The sequence below is a fragment of the Delphinapterus leucas genome, chromosome 3 (genome assembly GCF_059928025.1).
Source record: "Delphinapterus leucas isolate spDelLeu-1000000601 "Yukka" chromosome 3, BTC_Dleu_Yukka2, whole genome shotgun sequence".
Lineage (NCBI taxonomy): Eukaryota > Metazoa > Chordata > Mammalia > Artiodactyla > Monodontidae > Delphinapterus > Delphinapterus leucas.
In genome coordinates, this window is record NC_143131.1 from 122437652 (window position 1) to 122457239 (window position 19588).

Genomic DNA, 19588 nt, shown 5'->3' on the forward strand with positions numbered 1-19588 from the left:
TCCTGTGCTCATAATGTCAAGGTGTATGTCCAATGCCCTGGGCCCTGGGGCATCATATAATGATGCTATAGCAATAACACTTACAAAGCACTTACTGCGTACCTGGCCCTGTTCAAACTTCTCCACGTTTGAACTCATTCAATGCTCACAATGACCTGTGAGATAAGTATCATTACAATATTATTGTTCTTGTTTTTCTTCCCATTTCATAAACAGGAAAAAATCAAGGCCGAGAATACTTGAAGAGCTTGCCCAAGCCCTCTCATACAGTAACTGGTGAAAGTTTTGAACCCAGGTTCTCTGACTCCAGAATTCATGCTCTGAGGAGGTGTGTAATATACCATGACAATACAGGCTATTGTGTTTTCCTGTCTTTCGATACAAAAGTCTCATGACCATTGATTTGGAAGAAAGCCTTTCATGATAGGTGCTCCGTTGGGGGTGAATATTATTAGTCACTATCATGCCCTAGGTGAAAGGGTCAACGATCTTTCTGGAAGAAAGCCCCCAAATCTGAACTGACCTAATGCCTAGTGTTTCTAGGGCACAGCCCTTTGACTCAGAGACCCTGTCTAGAAAAGCCCAAACTGTGGACCTCATTTTCTGTGGGAGTATTTTGGTGGAAGGGCCTGTTGGTTAGTGTTAGTTATTTATTTGTTTACTTGTCCATTTCTTGTCTTCCTCTCTGGCACATCAGCTTCATCAGAGAGGGACTTTTTCTGGCTAGTTTAGCTTTGCATGCACAGTTCTTAACCCAGTGACTGAAAGATAGTAAGCATTCAATAGGTATTTGTCCAAAAAAAGAAGTGAACTTTGTAAAGAAATTCCAGGAGGCAGTGGTAAAGTGGAAATAGCATGACAATTTTGGAATCGATATAATTGAGTTTGCGTCCCAGTTCTCCTATTCTGTAGGAAGGTGATGGGCGTCAGACACAGCAAGTTTGGTCCTGGCTCCTATTTTATAGCAACACAACCTTGGGTAAGGCACGTAATCTTTCAGAGTCTCAATTTCTTCACATGGCAAGTGGAGAATAAACATTCCTGCCTCCAGGGGTGATGATTGGGATGAGTTCGTGAATGTAAAGTACTTAGTAAGAGGTCTTGTTAATAATAAACATCAGGTTCCTTCTTGTTTCCTTCTCATCCCTAATTGTTTTTAGTGGCAATCGGAACGTCAGCGCACACCAGCAGCATTTCTTGCTTTCTTGCTCTCTTCACTTGAGAACCCTTAGCTTTTCTTTTTTACCAACAAATTCACATCTGGGTGGTAAATATCCTGCTTTAGGGTATACAACAATAGGCAAAGATATTTATGTTGTTTCAGTAAGTGTAAAAGCCTTATAGCACACGATGCAGAGTGTGATTTCATGGATATAAAAAAGGTGTGGGCTTCCCTGGTGGCGCAGTGGTTGAGAGTCCACCTGCCGATGCAGGGGACGTGGGTTCGTGCCCCGGTCTGGGAGGATCCCACATGCCGCGGAGCGGCTGGGCCCGTGAGCCGTGGCCGCTGGGCCTGCGCGTCCGGAGCCTGTGCTCCGCGCCGGGAGAGGCCACAGGAGTGAGAGGCCCACATACCGCAAAAAAACCCAAAAAACCCAAAAAAACCCCAAAACACGTATATTTCCATAGGAAAATTCTAAAAATGTATACACAAAGTGTTAAAAGTGGTATTGATACTACTAGTGGTAGATTTTGGATTATTTTCTCTTCTTCCATTTCTTAAAAGTTTGTCTTATTTTTTACATATTCTAAGATGAACATGGTGTTACTTTGTATCCAAAAATACAGTGCTTCAAGTTGTATGGCTTGACTAGTACAAAGCAGGGGGAAAACGTCTCCTTGAATATGGTTGAGACTTTATTTTTCAACTAAATTCAGTGAGAAATTGAGGAATATCTCATGGGAGTGAAGACAGAAGTCATTTACTTTAGGCCTCCACATGTCTTTTTCTGAAAGCACACGAGATGAGGAAGCTGTGAAGACCTAATGGAGATTTTCTCTCACACACACCTGCTGAATCAAGGTAGAGAATGGATATCCCTTTATCACTGATGCTCTGTCCACCAGAGCATAACACAAGCTGATAAATCATGGCCATTGCCAAGGTGGGGGGCAGGCACCGAGAGTTCTCACTTAGTTCAGGTATGCTTACCCTCTGTCCTAGAAATGTTCCTAGAGAGATTTGTAGGCATCCCATTTCTCTGAATTGAATTCTTAAGGGAGTCTGCTGTGTAAATTAATTCTGCTGAGAATCTGTATGAGGGTTAGTGAGCCCCTTGGAAATTCTCTGGAGAGAAATTCCAATTTCTCTCAATTTACTTTTCTTTTTTTTTTAGCTCATTCAGTGAAATAAAATAAGCATATTTGTGTATTATTAATTATTGTATATCAGCATTTTAATTTTATTTATTTTTTAAGGGCATTAACATTTTTCCAGCTTTTATTGAGACCTAATTGACTGTAACATTGTGGAGTGTAAGTTATACATTGTGATGATTTGATACACGTATATATTGGAAAATGATTGCTGCAATTAGGTTAGTTTAACACTTCCAAGACCTCACATAACTACCTTTTTCTGCATGTGTGTTGAAATCCTTTAAGATCTATTCTCTCGGCAACTTTTAACCATATGATATTGTTAACTATAGTCACCATGCTGTACCTTACACCCCCAGAACTTATTCATCTTATAAGTGGAAGTTTATATTTTTTGACCAACATGTCCCCATTTCCCACATCCCCCAGTGCTTGCCAACCACCATTCTACTCTCTGTTTCTATGAGTTTGGCTTTTTTAGATTCCATATATAAATGAGATCATACATTATTTGTCCTTCTTCGTCTGACTTATTTCACTTAGCATAATGCCCTCAAGATTTATCCATGTTGTTGCAAATAACAGGCTTTCTTCTTTTTATGGCTGAATAACATTCCATTGTATATAGATATAGATGTATATCACATTTTCTTTATCTCTTCTTCTGTTGACATTTAGGTTGTTTCCATATTGTCTTGGCTATTGTAAATAATGCTGCAATGAACATGGGAGTGCAGATATCTCTTCAAGATAGTGATTTTGTCTCCTTCAGGTATATACCAAGAAGAGGAATGTAGTTGTATTTTAAATTTTTTAAGGAACTTCCATGCCATTTTCCATAGTGGCTACACCAGTTTACATTCCCACTAACAGTGCATGAGTGTTCCCTTTTCTCCACATCCTTGCCATCAGTTGGTATCTCTTGTCGTTTTGATAATGGCCATTCTAACAGGTGTGGGGTAATTGCTCATTGTGGTTTTGATTTGCATTTCCCTGATGATTAATGATGTTGAGCATCGTTTATGTATCTGTTGGCCATTTGGATGTTTTCCTTGGAAAAATGTCTGTTCAGGTCCTTTGTCTATTTTTAAAAATTTTATTCAAGTGTACTAGATTTACGATGTTGTGTTAGTTTCAGGTATACAGCAAAGTGTGTCAACATTTTTAATGGTTGCTTTGTATTCCATAGGGTGGATGTCTCAAAATTTAATCAGTTTCTAAGTGCTCAATGTTTAGATTGTTTCTGATATTTGTTTTTTTTTCATAGCATTTAACATTATTGCAGTTATAGATTTGAATACATCCATAGGCTGTGTGTTTCCAAAGAATATATGTTTCTGAGACTCTGGTTACATAATGCCAAATTATTTTGCAGAATTCTTACACAACTTCCACCAGCAGCAGAAGAGAGTTTGCATTTCTTGCTGACTAATTTTGGATATTATTTTTATTGAAACATGCCAGTTTGACAGCTGAAAGTGGTCTCATATTGGAAGAATTTTTATTTCTTTGCTTACTAGTGTGGTTGAAAAAATTTCCCTTGAGGGTTTATATACCATTACAGTGCCTTCTGATTTTTTAGTGGATCATAGTACAAACTTGGGAAGCAAAATTACTTGTACATATTCTATTTTATTAGCTGAATAACCTAGGGCCAGTTAACCTCTCTGTGCCTCATAAGATAACAATAATAACAGTACCAGATGATCTTATCTGAGCCCCCAGATCCACCTTTGCATGAACGCCACGCTTGAAATTCCGGTTATGTCAATGGTCAGACTTGGATTTCAGTCTCTTGCAACTTAAGGAGTCTTGTCTGATTCAGGGATAAGCGAGTTCTTTATCATTTCAGATGCTCAAACCGGGAATGGATGAGACCACTGTTTGGGGGTATTGTTAGCAGTGACTCATGCTTCAGAAAAGGTCTAAAACTAGACCTCTAAGCATATTCCTATATTAAAATTCTATACAGTATTTTTCATTATTTCAGAGTCTTACCCAGTAAAATGTAAGTTGCTTAATGGTTTGCCCTGACTTATGTTTGAAAAGATGTCTGTCAGCCTGAAAACCCTAGTCATTTCCGCCAGGATTTGTGTGTTGAATTTCTTCCTCCACTCCAGATATACTCTCTGCCCTTTTCCACCTTGTGTGTGCCTTAGGAGAGCTGACTTGTTAGATTACATCAGTGGGTTCTCTGGCCTGTGCCAAGAACTGGTAGGAGAATGGAGGCCTGAAGAAGAGTGTGGTGATGGTGTTTATTTCCCTGGGTCCATTCTTATAACATCACCAATGCTGACTGCTTCCTTTAACCAAAGCTATAGTGCTTCAGGTGACCCTTTCCACAGAGCTCTCTCAATCTCCAGGTTCTGGTAACTGCTTCCTTACTTTGCTGTTTTATCTTAGGAACGGTAATGATGCCTCACGGTTTCCTAGTATTCTGCCTACATGTGAGACTCTCCTCAGATTACCCATTTGTGTGTACTATCTGCTTCTTCCTAGGATCCCAAGTGATACAGAGAAATGTACTTTCCCACTCTCTGGCTAGTTGTCTAAACCTGCAGGGTTCTCAGCCGTTGGTGTCTGGCCCAAGAAATCCTACCACATATCAAGTTATCAAGGCATATCCCAGAACCAATAGCCCTGGAAAACGCCATTTAGAATTCAGGTTGATGTTGTTGACAACCCACTCAAACACACACGAATTAACCAAACCAGTAAATAATCATGCAAAAGAGTTAATACTGGAAACTTGTTGAGCGTTTATTTCTTACGTTTTATGTTTTTCATGTATGCTGATCTTGGATAACTGTCACTCTCAATGCTCATGTAGAAATCTTACTGAGAGGAGTCCTAGGAATCATGAATATAAAATTATAAAGAGAACTAGTCTCCAGCTTAAGTCGAACGCTTTATATTTTATGGAGCTAGTACTGTATACATACTTGTTCAGAGTATGGCCTTGGATATCAAAAAATCCTGGTTTAGATTCCTAAATCCACTACTAACTAGTTGTAAGCGTCCTTGAGAAATTACATAACATTTCTAACCTCTATTTACCTCGCTTGTAAAATGAAGGTTATAATAATATTTATTACACGTTGTATATAAAGCACTTAGTAGGAGTAAGTGCTCTATTAAATGTTATCTATTATCAGTATCATTGTGACTCCTATACTATTTTTTCCATGAATAGGCATCATTTTACCATCCATAACTGAGGCTCATAAACTCTATAGTCCATAGGGGCCAACAGGTAACATATGAGTGAAGTAAGGTAGGCATAAGAAGTCATTTTGCCATCTTAATCTTTCCTTTGTAGTCCTACTTTTAAGAGACACAGAGAGGATGAGAGAGAGAGAGACAGAGATATTTCTCTACTCTGTGAAAAAAAATCCTTATAAGCTCAATGATAAAGGGCAAGTGACTCTGAGCCTAGTTTCCCAAGGACTGCTAGGCTTTATCAAGAGAAAAACGATTGATTTTTGAAGAGAATTAGAATGTTGTATGTGAAACTTCCCAGTTCTTTTTATTAAGATAATTTTTCAGAGCAGTTTTAGTTCACACAAAAAATTGAGGGTTGCAGTGATTTCTCTTATACCTCCTGCCCCTATACCCATAGCTCTCCCATTATTGACATCACCTACCAGATTAGTGTATTTGTTACAACTGAGGAATCTACATAGATACATCAAAATCACCCAAAGTCCACAGTTCACATTATAGTTCACTCTTGGTGTTGTACATTCTATTTTGGACAAATGTATAATGGCCTTTATCCATCATTATGGTATCCTATAGAGTATTTTCACTGCCCTAAAAATACTCCATGCTCTGCCTGTTCATTACTCCACCCTCCCTAACCCCTGGCAACCACTAATCTTTTTACTGACTGCATGATTTTGCCTTTTCCAGAATGTTATATAATTGAAATCATATAGTATGTAGCCTTTTGAGATTGGTTCTTTCACTTAGTAATATGCAGTTAAGTTTCTTCCATGTCTTTTCATGACTTGATAACTCAAAATATTTAGTACTGAATAATATTCCATTGTTTGGATGTACTGCAGTTGATTAACTTCCTGAAGGACATCTTTACTGCTTCCAAATTTTGGCACTTGTGAATACAGTTTCTGTAAAATCGTGTACAGGTTTTTATGTGGATAGAAGTTTTCAAAGTCTTTGGGTAAATACCAAGGACTGCAGTGATGTTCGGTTGTATGGGAATGGTATGTTTACTTTTGTGAGAAACTACCAAATTGTCTTCCAAAGTGGCTGTATCATTATGCATTTCCACCAGCAATGAATGAAAATTCCTTTTGCTCCGTACCCTCCCTAGCATTTGGTGTTGTGCTTTGGTTTTTGGACATCCTAATAGGTGTACAGTGGTATCTCATTGTTTTAATTTGCATTTTCCTGATGACATGTATGTGGAGCATCTTCTTATACACTTATTCGCCATCTGTATTTCTTCTTTGGTGAGGTGTGTCTGTTAAGATCTTTGGCTCATTTTTTAATTGAGTTGTTTGCTAAGTTTTATGAGTATTTCGTATATCTTGGATAATAGTCCTTTATCAGATGTGTCTTTTGCAAATATTTTTTTCAAGTCTGATATGTCTTCACATTCTCTTGACATTGTCTTTTTCAGAGTAAAAGTTTTTTATTTCAATGACATCCATCTTATTAATCACTTCTCTCATAGATTGTGTCTTTCACGTTATATCTAAAAAGCCATTGCCATATTCAAGATCATTTAGGTTGTCTCCTATGTTATTGTCTAGGGTTTTTTTGTTTGTTTGTTTTAGTTATGCAGTTTTAGGTCTGCAATCAATTTTGACTTAATTTTTATAAAGGATATAAGGTCTGTATCTAGATTTTTTTTTTTGCATGTAGATATCTAGTTGTTTCAGCACCATTTTATAAAAAGAATATCTTTGCTACATTTTATTGCCTTTACATTTTTGTCAAAGATTAGTTGACTATATTTATGAAGGTCTATTTCTGGACTCTGTATTCTGTTTCACTGATCTATTCGTCTCTTATTTCCACGTTGTCTTGATTACTATCGCTTATAGTAAGTCTTGAAGTTAGGTAGTGTTAGTCTTCCAACTTCCTTCTTCTCCTTCAATGTATTGTTGGCTATTCTGGGCCTTTTGCCTCTCCATATAAAGTTTAGAATTGGTTTGTCAGTGTCCATCAAGTAATTGCCTGGATTTTGATTGGAATTTCATTGAATCTTCAGATCAAGTTGGGAAGACTAACATCTTGGCAATATTGAGTCTTCCTATCCATTAACATGGAATCTCTCTCCATTTATTTAGTTATTCTTTGATTTAATTCATCCATTTTGTAGCTTTTCTCATATAGATCTTGTACATATTTTGTTACATCTATACCTAAGCATTTCATTTTTTTGGGTGCTAAGGTAAATGGCATTGTGTGTTTCAAATTTCACTTGTTCAGTACTGGTGTATTGAAAAGTGATTAACTTTTGTATATTAACCACGTATCCTGCAACCTTGCTATAACTGCTTATTAGTTACAGGAGTTTTTGTTGTTGATTCCTTCAAATTTTCTACATAGACATCACCTGCAAAGACAGTATTATTTCTTCCTTCTCAATCTGTATGCCTTTTATTTCCTTTTATTTTGTGATTGCAATAGCTAGAACGTTGAGTGTGATGTTTAAAAGGAGTGGTAAGGGGACATTTTTACTGTGTATCTGATCTTAGTGGGGAAAAAAACCATTCAGTTTAAAAATGTTGAAAATATTTTTAAAGACAATACTAGGAAAACAAAACACATATGCAGACTAGATTGAGAGCAGAGAGCACCAATGTGTCATCTGACCTAGGAGGTTAAAATCACTTGTTTTAATAGAACCGTCTCCAGAAAGCAGAGGAGTCAATGGCTAATTCAGCTTACACATAATTCCCTTCTGTGTTAAAATTCGGAATAAGTAAGCACTTGAGAAATTAGTGATGGACTAGATAGAGTTTCTCTCCTTTTCCCACCCCCTTCCAACCCCAAATACTCTGTCCCCAGTTCCAACAATGACAAGTGAAGAAGAGGAGAGAAGTCCAGCAATGAACAGATCCTCAGTGTAACACTCATGTCTTCTTGGCAAAGTAGCTAAAGAAGGGACATAGAAAAGGACCCTGCACTTTAAGGTTTTACTCATCGCTTAGCTATCACAGTTAAAGCACACTGCTAAACGGGAAAAAAAGATGGATCTTGGTCTGACCTCCTTTATATGCTGTTTTTCCACTTGCCTGTGGGCTTTATTAAATGTGCAAGAAACAAGCAGGTCTTCAGAAGCCTGTAGCTGGAAAGCCAGAGAACGATGTCTAAAATAGGCACACTACGTCTATATAGTCATTCCTAGCTAAGGAAGTGCTGGGGGCAAAAGAGGAGGGGGAGGTAGGAATAAGATATCCTTGAACTCTTCAACATTCCAGAGAGGAGGGAAAATAGGATAGTGGCCTTGTGGTGGTGGTGGGGGGGATGGAGTACAATCTGATTCTGAGTTCTTTTGGAGGGATTTAATTTTCTGCAGTGCCCTTCACAGATTTCACAGATCCTTTAATTCATTTTTCATTACACACTTCTTGTTCTCCACTCTCGTTTTTCCCTAGATTATTGATTCATTCATTTAATGACTCTACTCTTTCATACATGTAGTTTTTATTAAATGAGGACTGTGTCCTAAACTCTATGCCAGGCACTAGGGATACTATGAAAACTAAGAAGCTGTGTAGGGGATGAGAGAGATTTTAAACAAAAGCCCACAACATCACTTTGACAATTCCGGTGGGGATGGGAGCACAGCCTGGACATGATGATAGTGAACTGCCTTTATTCTTCTCGCTACCTCATTTGATACAAATAGAATTTTCCACTATTTTGTGACTTCAGAACTCATCAGTCTTGCAAACACTGCTTTAGGTTTGAATATACCCTCTTTAAAGGAGGTAAATTTCCTGGGTTTTAACCCCAGCTCTTTTACATTTACTAGCTGTGCAACTCTGAGTACATTTTCTATGCCTCAATTTATTTATAATATGGGATTTTAATAATAACTGACTTATAAGAGTATTGAGGCAATCAAAACAGAGCATAGTATCTGGCTTATAGTTGATATGTGTTATACGAGCTGCTAATAATGGTATAATGTAGTTAATTCGTCGTATTATTATTAATTGTCTAATCACTTAAGTATATAGATCAGAGTAAACAAAAGTAAAAAGACCTTGATTGCATGGAGGATTGAGATGGTTAGTGTACCAAAAAATCAAAAATACATAGATAATAATGGGAGTTATAGTTTGAATTTTTAAAATTAGCTGTGATGGTAGATTTCCCTGTGACTTTAATTGCTATTGACAATGAATCAAATTCCAGGTTTTCATGAAAAAAAAAAAATCTGTTCAAACGCTTCAAACCTACACTTGATTTAGCCAGTGTTGACAGACGGTTCTAAACTGCTGAGCATATTAGACAGCACGCTATCATTTGGAAGTGATAGAAGTCGAACATGAATTCGTGTAGGTTTGTAGAGGAGAGAACACGACATCAAAGATAAGAGGAATTGATCAACATCTCCCCACTCCCGACCTCTCTCCTTTCTTTGCTGATCTCTGAACTTTAGCTTTTTTATCTCTTCTACTGTAGATGGGGGTTCACCCAGCAATGTCCATGGCTTCATGTTCCCATCTCTTTAGGGAGAATCTCCTTAATCCCAGCTAGATTTTGAAAAATTCTGGGCAGTGTCCAATTGGCTTTGCTTAGGTCACATGCCCACACATTGGACCAATAACTGTGATGGAGGAAGGAAGAGCGTCCTATGAGTCTATCACTTTGGGTTAGCACCTTCCCCTATAACCAGTTTGAGTGTATTCCTGGAAATAGCTGTGAGGGATAGGGTTGTGACACAGTGTTGGACGTTTTGTCAGTCAGCCATCCCAATTTGTGTCCACTTCATGGGAGGTGGAAAGTATTTTTCATAGTATGTGAAATTTACTTACATGTATTTCTTCATAGTGTATGATGATTGTTAGATTTATTCCAAAGATATCTAGACTATAATGAACCTTTAAAACTTTTACTCTAAATTCATTTTTTGATGGTATGATATTGGACTTCACCATTTCTCAAACACATATCCTAGTCCAGTTTCCCACAGTATCTTGTTAGTTCCTTGGACTCTATTCAGGAAATTCTACCAACTTTAAAAGGAATCATAAGTATTACTAATAGTTTTAAAAAATGTATTTTTTGCTAAGAATAAGACCCTGAGGGAAGAAAGGAAAATGCAATGTTATTTATCCTTATAATTCCATATATAAGATATGCACAGAACTGTTTTGTAAACGGGACAGGGGTAAAACAGAGTCAACTGTGTGGCATGTAGTAAGATTTCAGTGGAATCATGTTCCTTTCCTCTGATGAAGGCTAAGGCATTTATGACCCAGTTTGCATGCAAAGCTTGTATTTGCCAGAGCAGGTGTTTCACTCTGGTTTTATACTGTGCGATTATTACAGAAGGGAACTGAGGATTCCTAGACACAGACAACTCAGAAATATTTTTTTTACTTGAGGAAGAGCTTTTTCATATTTGTATACCAATTTTCCTCCCCCCAAATCTCCCCACACCTTGAACATTCTCTCTCTTAATTGGAAAAGAGAAAATCTCCAATTTATTCAAAACATTTTCTACAGGTATAATATTCATAAAAATTCATGCAGGTTAGATGCATATGATTCAAATGTTTAGGGCATGACTACCTGATGTACTCTGTATTGTAATGAAAATTAAATTGTTTGATGATGAGTTTCTACATTCCAACATTACAAGAAACATTTGGCTGATGAGAAGCTATTTATCTTGAAACCAATTATGATTTTGTTTTACAACCAGCTTTTACTATCATCTTTTAACTCCAGGATGAAGCTTTTAAATTTCAATTAAAAATCAAGAATCCTCTCTCTTCAGTGAAACGCTTCATTCAGAGAGAATTCATTAAGTAGCTACTGTAAGTGGAATTCTGCACCAATAGAATTAGACTGAATGCAGAATAACTCTCTTATCCTAATATCTTTATTGTGAGACCAATGGAAGATTTAGACTATTGTAGCAAATGTCTCTACAGAAAATGCAGTTGAACTGCAATTTTTATCAATATAATTTTAGATTTTTATCAATTTTATGACAGAACTGAAAAATACAGAGAGAGGAAGTGACTTCTCTGAAGTGACATGAAGGTTTACCTAAGGTGTTTTTAAATTATTGAGATATAGTTGATGTACAATTCACAATTCTTAAATGTTATACTCCACAAACGGAGTATAACTATAAATAGTTATAAAATATTGGCTATATTCCCCATGTTATATAATATATACTTATAGTTTATTTTATACCTATTAGTTTGTACCTCTTAATTCCCTACCTCTACATGTGCCCCTCCCCCATTCCCTCTCCCCACTGGTAACCACTAGTTTGTTCTCTATATACCCATCTGCTTTTTTGTTATATTCATGATGAATGGATAAAGACGATGTGGTATATATATACTCAATAGAATACTACTCAGCCCTAAACAATAATGAAATTTTGCCATTTGCAGCAACATAGATGGACTTGAAGGTTATTATGCTAAGTGAAATAAGTCAGACAGAGAAAGACAAATACTGTATGATATTGCTTATGTGTGGAATCTAAAAAATTGCCTAAGTTTTTTAATCCCTAAATTTCTGTTCCCAATCTTCCCCATAGCCTATGTCATATATCAGTGGAAAAATGCTATTTAATGTTAGGGAAGACTTAAAAATAACTCTTTCCCTCTTCTTTTTTGAGCTATGAGGTATTATGCCTTGTTGGTTGAAAGCAAATGGATTCAAGGATTTATTTTTTGAGCTTGGAATTCAGCGAGGAGATACATTTTCCTTTTGTTTTGTTAATCAGTACATTTAGGATGTGTATCACATGTTGTGAAAATGCTCATAAATTTGGGTGGAAAAACTCCCAGACCCAGTTACACAAACATTAAACAAAGTACCTGCTCATTAAAAAATACCAACAATAACAAAACTAGAATGAATCATTCTGCTAGGATAATTAACTATTGATTATACTTCAATATTAAAGTCATTTCTTGGAATGAGTTTAGATTTTCTTTTTTTCTTTGTATGCATTTCTAACTGTTAGCCTAATGCATTCATGTATAGTGGGAGAGGAAAAATGACATTTAAATTAAAATTACACTTATAGGGAATCAATTGGACAAAAATAACTTCATTGCAAACTTTTTCAGGGCAAGGAGGGTGAATAGTGCATCTTTTTAACCTCTGTCAGAACTGTTAGCATAGTGTCTTTCTCATGATGCATATTCCGATAAAGAGTGAAAAATAAATGAATAAATACATGTATGTATAAAATAAGCATTAATGAAGGAAATGAAGCTGGTTTGGATATTGAATTCCTTAAAAATAAGAGCATGGAAACAATCTAAATGCTCATCACTGGAAGAATGGGTAAAGAATATGTGGTTTATGCGCACAATGGAATATTATTCAGCCATGAAAGAGAAGGAAATTCTGCCATTTGCAGCCACATAGCTGAACCTGGACGATATTATGTAAGTGAAATAAGCCAGTTACAGAAGTGCAAATACTGCATGATTCCACTTATAGGAGTTATCTAAAATAGTCAAACACATAGAATTAGAGAGTAGAATGATTGTTTCCCAGGGCTAGAGGAAGAGGAAAATGGGAAGTTTTTGATTAGTGTGTATAAAGTTTCAGTTAAGCTAGATGAATAAGTTGTAGAGATCCGCCCTACAACATTGTGTCTGTAGTTAACAATACAGTATTGTGCACGTCAAAATTTGTTAAAAGGGTAGATCTCATGATATGTATTTTTAACACAATTTAAAAAAACAAAACAAAAGCAATGAGAGTGGCAATATAGACACTTCTGTGGATCCAAGTTCAGAGCTGATCTTGGAAAACAGTTAGTGGATGCTAGGAGCTAAAGATACCAGAGCTCTGTAGGTAATGAACACCCAGAAAATGAAACCCTCAGAAATTCTCATTCACAGCTGACTCTATATTCCTCATGCAGATGCTCACATGGATCCATTTCCCAAACAGGTGTTCACAGAACACTTTCCTCCGCAATATTAATAAGTGAGCAGCATGCAAAGAGTTCAGTGCTTCCTAAGTTTAAAAACACTGATTTAAATGCAGATAAACACAAATGCACAGGTTTCTTTATTACAGACTTCTAAGAGCTTCTAATATACTACCATGAAATATGAATCTCAGAGAAGGGCTAGAGATAATATTTTCCCATATTATTTGAGCATAGAATTTTTTGTTTGTGATCTCTTTGTTTGCAGTAGAATTGTTTTGATTTGTGATGCATCTATCAGCACTAATATCTCCTGAAATTAGGTTTATGCAGAATATAAACACTGAGAAACACTGGCCTAGAGAATTAGAGCTAAATTTAGCTATTTGGCAAATTCATCCACCTTTGCAAATGTCAGCAGGATTAATTTATATATTTGATATGTAAAATAGTATATCTAATGGAACAAGGTACAGTTGGCAGAATCATGATGATGATAATGATTATAGCTAAAATTAATTGAATGCTTGCCATCTGCTAAGCACATAGTATTATCTCATTTAATCCTAATGGATTATATGAAGAGGTTTCAAAACTGAGAAACTATATATCAGAAATTTTACTTAATTTGTCTAAGCTCATAGAGCTAGGGTTAAACGAAATCTTATTCCATACCATTAAACTATAGTAGGACCTCCTTAGAAGTAAAATTTTATAACTAGCACGGGACATCATGGGATTAGTGCTAGATGACAACCCTCTTATTTTTTCCCCACTCATTATTACCTATTTGTTATATATATATATATATATATATATATATATATATATATATATATCTTTATTATAAACATTGTTAAATGTTAGGGAAATAGAAGAACAAATTTATTACCATATATTTGTCTACTAGATTTAACAATTTTTTCATATATGCGTATGGATATGCGTGTACATGTATATAAATATATACTTACTGAAGTTTTCTTAAGATAATTTATAGAATTTACAACATTTGATGTCTAAATTCATCATATGCATCTTGAAAAATAAAGATTTTTCCTATAGAATCTAAATACATTATTCTTAATAAACTCATATTTTCAAAATTATCTCAAAAATGACTTCTTCAGCTGAATTGTTCCAACCAGGATGTAATCATTGATGACACATTTCATTTGGTTGATAATATACCTCTTAAAATTTCGATCTGGAACACTCTCTCCAAGCCTCTTCCTCCCCCCCAACTCCTGACAGCCCTCTCACCCTGCCCCACCAGCCACATTGACTTCTTGAAGAATTTGAGCCTGTTATCGTTTAGAAATGTCTCACTTTCTGGATTTGTCTGATTATTTCCTTGTTGTCTCATTATCTTGTTTTCCTTTTTCCTGTAAATGTTAGATCTAAAGGTTTGACTAAATTCAGATAAAAAAATTTTTGGCAAGAATACTATAGGTGACACTATTTATTTCATAATGCATCATGTTAGGAGGCATGTAACACATGGTTTTCCTACTAATTAATAGTGATTATATGATTGATCACTGGGTTCAGGTAGAGAAGGCTAGATTCCTCCATTGTAAACTCCCATTCCCCACACTTTGTGCCTGGAAAGATTATGGTTGATACTTTGCATCTTGTGAGTATGCAATTTTCCAGTAACATTTTATTTAATTCTTTCAATATGCATCAATGCTTTCTTCTTAATTTGATTATTTTATTAGGCATTGATTTTCTAATTCTGTAATTCTTTATACATTTATTCTCTATAATTCTTCTGTGAAAAAGATCTCTTTCTCTAAACACTAGGACTGTTTTTGTTACCCTGAATTCTTGTATCCTTTGTAAATCCTTTGTAAAGGATAAACAATTGTTTCCCTTTAAGCATAATTTTTTAGAGTAATGGTTGGTGGCAAACGAGGATTTTTATGTGTTTGCTTTGGTTTTGGCTCCTCTTTTTAGGTATGATTATAGAATCAAGAATTTTAACATATTAATGTGTTCCAATGAGTTAGAGTTTTATTTTTAATACCCAAATTGTCTCAGTTGAGTTACCGCCTTCCAGTTATCAACTTTATCCTTTTAATACAATCCAATTAGTCTCTGGAAATTTTCTTGCTTTCAGGCAAAAGATGTCCCAGGTACACCTAGGTCCTTCCCTTCTTTAGACCTGGAAATAGCTATTTCTCCAAGGAACTCAAATTCTAATAGGAATGGTCCTTGGAAACCAAAATCCGGTCCTAGAATGACTTTGCCTTTAGGCTCTTTTAATTAACCCAGTTAAATATGTATAAATAAATATATTTAACATAAAAACATATATTTGTGTTTGTGAAAAAACCATATTGAGTTTAAGTTTTTACTTAATTTCTTTGATTTTACACTTTTGTCTCTGTCTCCTTTTTCTTATTTTGAAAATCCGTGATTTCTAATTACATTAACATAATCATTGATTCACATTTTCCAACCATGTCTGTAAAACATTTCCAGATTACATTTAAAAGTACTAAATGAATTTTATCTTTTTGCAAATTTTTTTGGTCCTTAGTGTATATCTCACTTTGTACATTCAGTTCAAGAATTGCATTTTGAAGGGACCCAAAATGATTTTTCTATTGTGTTACTAGGGTATTTTTGTTATTGACTATTTTGGTTCCTTTTTTAATATAGAAAATATTTTCACAGTTCAAGAGTAAACTCTATATGAAACGATACTCTCAGGCAATCTCACTTCCTTCTCTGTTGCTATCATGTCAGCTCTCCCACCCACTATAGGTAACATTTTTAATAGTTTTTGATTTATCTTTTCACTGATTCTTTTTTCCAGCAGAAGCCTATATACATACATATTATTTCCTCTCTTTTCCTAAACAAAATGCAGCCTAATAAATAATCTTCTTTTATGCATAATTCATATTATACTTTTGCAAGCATACCTTTAGTATAGATTTCTAGAAATGGTATTGCTGGTCAAAGGGTAAATGCATGTGTAATTTTGTTAGATAGTGCCAGAGTTCCTTTCCTAGGGAAGACTTATACTCTTACCAGCTATGTCTGAGCATGCCTGTTTCCTTGTATCAGTTTGTGCTGCATAAAATACTACCCCAAAGCCACTAGTTTAAGAGAATCACCATTTAATTTAATTCGTTCGTAATTATGCAGGTGGGTAATTTAGGCTAGGCACAACTAAATAGACCTTCTGTTCTCTAGACTAGGCTCTGTCATGTTTCTGAGATCATCTGCAGGTCAGCTTTTGAGATTGGTAGGCTCTTGTTTGGGTTGAAGGGAGATGGCAAAACCAAGTGTCTCTCATGCAGAAAGTTAACCCAGGCATGTTCACGTGGTTACAGGGCAGTGGACAAAGAGAGCAAGTGAAATCTGCGTGAGGCCTAGGAGAGACCTGACTTTATGCTCCTTCTCCTGTATTCTATTTGTCAAACTCAGTCACTGTCACAAGGGCAGCCCACAAATGAAACGATATCTTGATGGGAGGAGTTGCAGAGTCACATAGCAAAGAGGTGTAGCTATAGGGAGGGGAATCGTTGTGGTCATTTTTACAAACGGTCTAAACATTTTTCATACACTTGCCAATAACAGTATATTGTTATGAGTATGGATTTATGCCACGCTTTTTGGTTAAAATAAGGTATTTTAGTGGATTTTATTTTATTTTTTTAACCTCTTTATTGGAGTATAATTGTCTTACAATGGTGTGTTAGTTTCTGCTTTATAACAAAGTGAATCCGTTTTACATATGTCGCCATATCTCTTCCCTCTTGTGTCTCCCTGCCTCCCACCCTCCCTATCCCACCCCTCTAGGTGGTCACAAAGCACCGAGCTGATCTCCCTGTGCTATGTGGCTGCTTCCCACTAGCTATCTATTTTACGTTTGGTAGTATATATAAGTCCATGCCACTATCTCACTTCGTCCAAGCTTACCCTTCCCCCACCCCGTATCCTCAAGTCCATTCTCTAGTAGGTCTGTGTCTTTATTCCTGTCCTGCCCCTAGGTTCTTCATGACTCTTTTTTTTTTTTCTTAGCTTCCATATATATGTGTTAGCATACAGTATTTGTTTTTCTCTTTCTGATTTACTTCACTCTGTATGACAGACTCTGGGTCCATCCACCTCACTACAAATAACTCAGTTTCGTTTCTTTTTATGGCTGAGTAATATTCCACTGTAGATATGTGCCACATCTTCTTTATCCATTCATCTGTTGATGGACACTTAGGTTTCTTCCATGTCCTGGCTATTGTAAATAGAGCTGCAATGAACATTTTGGTAGATTACTCTTTTTGAATTATGGTTTTCTCAGGGTATAAGCCCAGTAGCGGGATTGCTGGGTCGTATGGTAGATCTATTTTTAGTTTTTTAAGGAACCGCTATACTGTTCTCTGTAGGGGCTGTATCAATATACATTCCCACAAACAATGCAAGAGGGTTCCCTTTTCTCCACGCCCTCTCCAGCATTTATTGCTTGTAGATTTTTTGATGATGGCCATTCTGACCGGTGTGAGATGATATCTCATTGTAGTTTTGATTTGCATTTCTCTAATGATTAATGACGCTGAGCCTTCTTTGATATGTTTGTTGGCAATCTGTATATCTTCTTTGGAGAAATGTCTATTTAGGGCTTCTGCCCATTTTTGGATTGGGTTATTTGTTTTTTTGATATTGAGCTGCATGAGCTGCTTGTGAATTTTGGAGATTAATCCTTTGTCAGTTGCTTCATTTGCAAATATTTTCTCCCATTCTGAGGGTTGTCTTTTGGTCTTGTTTATGGTTTCCATTGCTGTGCAAAAGCTTTTAAGTTTCATTAGGTCCCAGTTATTTTTGTTTTTATTTCCATTTCTCTAGGAGGTGGTTCAAAAAGGATCTTGTTGTGATTTATGTCCTAGAGTGTTTTGCCTATATTTTCCTCTAAGACTTTGATAGTCTCTGGCCTTCCATTTAGGTCTTTAATCCATTTTGAGTTTATTTATGTGTATGGTGTTACGGAGTGTTCTAATTTCATTCTTTTATATGTAGCTGTCCAGTTGTCCCAGCACCACTTATTGAAGAGGCTGTCTTTTCTCCAGTGTATATTCTTGCCTACTTTATCAAAGATACGGTAACCATAGGTGCGTGGCTTTATCTCTGGGCTTTCTCTCCTGTTCTATTGATCTGTATTTCTGTTTTTATGCCAATACCATACTGTCTTGATTACTGTAGCTTTGTAGTATAGCCTGACATCAGGGAGCCTGATTTCTACAGCTCCGTTTTTCTTTCTCAAGATTGCTTTGGCTATTCAGGGTCTTTAGTGATTCCATACAAATTGTGAAATTTTTTGTTCTAGTTCTGTGAAAAATGTCAGTGGTAGTTTGATAGGGATTGCATTGAATCTGTAGATTGCTTTGGGTAGTAGAGTCATTTTCACAATGTTGATTCTTCCAATCCAAGAACATGGTATATCTCTCCATCTATTTGTATCATCTTTAATTTCTTTCATCAGTGTCTTATAGTTTTCTGCATACAGGTCTTTTGTCTCCTTAGGTAGGTTTATTCCTAGGTATTTTATTCTTTTTGTTGGAGTGGTAAATGGGAGTGTTTCCTTAATTTCTCTTTCAGATTTGTCATTAGTGTATAGGAATGCCAGAGATTTCTGTGCATTAATTTTGTATCCTGCTACGTTACCAAATGCATTGATTACCTCTAGTAGTTTTCAGGTAGCATCTTTAGGACTCTCTACGTATAGTATCAGGTCATCTACAAACAGTGACAGCTTTACTTCTTCTTTTCCGATTTGGATTCCTTTTATTTCTTTTTCTTCTCTGATTGCTGTGGCTCAAACTTCCAAAACTATGTTGAATAAGAGTGGTGAGAGTGGGCAACCTTGTCTTGCTCCTGATCTTAGTGGAAATGGTTTCAGTTTTTCACCATTGAGGACAATGTTGGCTGTGTGTTTGTCATATATTTCCTTTATTATGTTGAGGAAAGTTCCCTCTCTGCCTGCTCTCTGCAGGGTTCTTATCATAAATGGGTGTTGAATTTTGTCGAAAGCTTTCTCTGCACCTATTGAGGTTTTTCTCCTTCAATTTGTTAAAATGGTGTATCACGTTGATTGATTTGCGTATGTTGAAAAATCCTTGCATTCCTGGGATA